The sequence below is a fragment of the Oncorhynchus tshawytscha genome, linkage group LG04 (genome assembly GCF_018296145.1).
Source record: "Oncorhynchus tshawytscha isolate Ot180627B linkage group LG04, Otsh_v2.0, whole genome shotgun sequence".
Taxonomy (NCBI): Eukaryota; Metazoa; Chordata; class Actinopteri; order Salmoniformes; family Salmonidae; genus Oncorhynchus; species Oncorhynchus tshawytscha.
This window is the reverse complement of record NC_056432.1, coordinates 47,441,509-47,444,461: the sequence shown is the minus strand read 5'-3', so window position 1 is coordinate 47,444,461 and position 2,953 is coordinate 47,441,509.

The following is a 2,953-nucleotide window of genomic DNA, read 5'->3' as shown; positions in this document are numbered from 1 at the left end:
GGAGATGGCGTTTCAAACAATTGTTCATAATCATTCCTTTACACTACATGCTCATTTAAGGGTTTTCTTTATTTTTACTCTTTTTATTAACTGTACAATAATAGTGAAGACATCAAAACTATGAAATAACACATACGGAATCATGTAGTAAAATATATTCTATATTGGAGGTTCTTCAAAGTAGCCACCCTTTGTCTTGATGACAGCTCTGCATTTTCTCAACCAGCTTCATGAGGTAGTCACCTGAAATGTATTTCAATTAACAGGTGTGCCTTGTTAAAAGTTAAATTTAGGAATGTCTTAAGTTTGAGCCAATCGTTTGTGTTATGACTAGGTAGGGGTGGTATACAGAAGATAGCCCTATTTGGTAAAAGACCAAGTCCATATTATGACAAGAACAGCTCAAATAAGCAAAGCAAAAGAACAGTCCATCATTACTTTAAAACCTCTTAGAGCTTACCCCCCTACTTTGTGCAATTTCCGCCTGAAGACATACCCAAATCTAACAGCCTGTAGCTCAGGCACAGAACCAGTGATATGCATATTCTTGGTACCATTTGAAAGAAAACACTCTGAAGTGTGTGTAAATGTGAATTGAATGTAGGAGAATATAACAATAGATCTGGTTTAGATAAAACAATGAAAAAAACATGTTTTTGTTTTTTTATTTTTGTATCATCTTTAAAATTAACAAGATAAAACAAACATTCAGATAGGATGATGGGGACAATTTCAGTGAAAAATATAAGAGGGCAACAGTACTTGTGCAAATTTTCAAAATGATAACTTCCAAAATGAGTGTGCTATACATGACATTTATCATGAAGTCACCCAGGTGTCCCACACAAGTAGCCCAAATGTACCCAAGTGGCCAAATTGGTGAAGGTATACATTTTGAAACAAATAACTATATACAAAATACCAAAATGGTATTCTAACACACGCCCCCGCCCAAAAAAAAATTGAGGGGAAAAAATCAAGGTTGATAAAAAAATATATGGAAAAAATATATATGTATACATTTACAAAATAACATGGGTAACTATTTACACACTTTCAATATTTGGAAGACCCTCAAATCAAATCTATTTCTATAGCCCCAGCCTAAAACCCCAAACAGCAAGCAATGCCGGTGTAGAAGCACGGTGGATAGGAAAAACTCCCTAGAAAGGCAAAACCTAGGAAGAAACCTGAGAAAACCAGGCTCTTCTGGCTGTGCCGGTGGAGATCACAGTGGTTGTAGAGGGTGCAACAGGACAGCACCTCAAGAGTAAAAGTGAACAGTTTAGGGTTCCATAGCCGCTAGCAGAACCGTTGAAACTGGAACAGCAGCAAGGCCAGGTGGACTGGGGACAGCAAGGAGTCATCATGCCAGGTAGTCATGACGCATGGTCCTAGGGCTCAGGTCCTCCGAGAGAAAGAGAGAATTAGAGAGACATACTTAAATTCATACAGGACACCGGATAAGACAGAAGTACTCCAGACTATGCCACTTTGTTTACATAGCCCCCTCATATGTATATACTGTACTCAATAAATACTGGAGGCTGAGACAGGAGGTCAGGAGACATCCCCATCCGATATATCCCGGACAGGGCCAAACAGAAAGTGATATAAGACCACCCACTTTGCCAAAACTTACACAGATTACTTGTTGCTGCTGATGCCAGGTGCCATAGCAGTCTCTTTCTGCTGTAAAGCAGAGGCTAACCAAGCATGTGGACAAATGATGGGGACTTAATTTTGCAAAGAACACATGAAGTCACCCATGTGTCCCCCCTTTGGCCCAGGCACATCCATGCCTGCAGAAATAAATTGGGGAAGATGAACACCACTTGTGGCAGGAGCTGGATGAACCAGCTTCAGTGGGGGATGGAAACCTTGGCCCTGGTGGCTGCCATTACCTAAATGTCACTGTGAAAGAAAATGTTCAGTTAGAATAGTGTTGGGGAATAATCAGAATTAGTTGGGTAACATAGATAAGATGTTTTATTTTCATGATATGCTTGGAAGAGTTACTTCTCATCAGAATGTGTCTTGTTGTATAGTGGTGGCCATTTGCAGTTATCTGTTCTCTGTCAGGACTAAGTTACTTGGGCCGCAGAGAGGGGAGGAAAAGCTTGTCTTCATATGTAAACATATCTTTTTAAATCAATTATCTCTTGGCTCCAGGCTATGTCTGGTGGCCAGTCACTGTGTCTCTGGATCTTGTCAAGGAGGGGGCATTTGATATATGCCTGTTGATAGGTTTTGTTTTATGGTCCTCAAGCGAGATAAGAACATAGTTTAGGGTTCCATAGCCGCAGTCAGAACAGTTATAGCCAATGCGGCAAGGCCAGGTGTGTCTTTACAGAAAGGATCTCAGTTGCAATGTGTAAGGACTCTCAAGAGAATGGTCATAGGGCTCAGACACTGAATTGATCTGAGAGTCAAGGGTTAGTGATGGAGCATGCTTAAATTCACACATGGACTTTATGATAACTCTGACTTCGGAGTCAGTTTGTCACTGATTTGGTAAATACAGGAAATTTCCACGTTAGAATAGTTTCACATATGAGCCCTGTATCAACAGGTATAATAAACAGATATATATGTATATTGAAGGTTGAATATATTAGGTTGAATATATTATTATATTACCTGCTAGATCTACTGTCTCTTTTACATTTCAGCTAGATCTACTGTCTCTTATATTATGACAGACCAACTAGATCTACTGTCTTTATTATATATTACAACAGACCAGTTGTATCTACTGTCTCCATTTCACTTTGGCCATTGATGTGGTCCTGCCCTATCCTCAACAGCCTCAAATAGGCTATTTCATGTGGGTTGGGGTGGCAGGACACACGCATCTCACGCATTTCATGATATTTACATGTTTATTATTGCTTCTAAAATAAAAATTTAAATAAAATAATATTTTATATTATTAATTTCAAACAAGGGCATT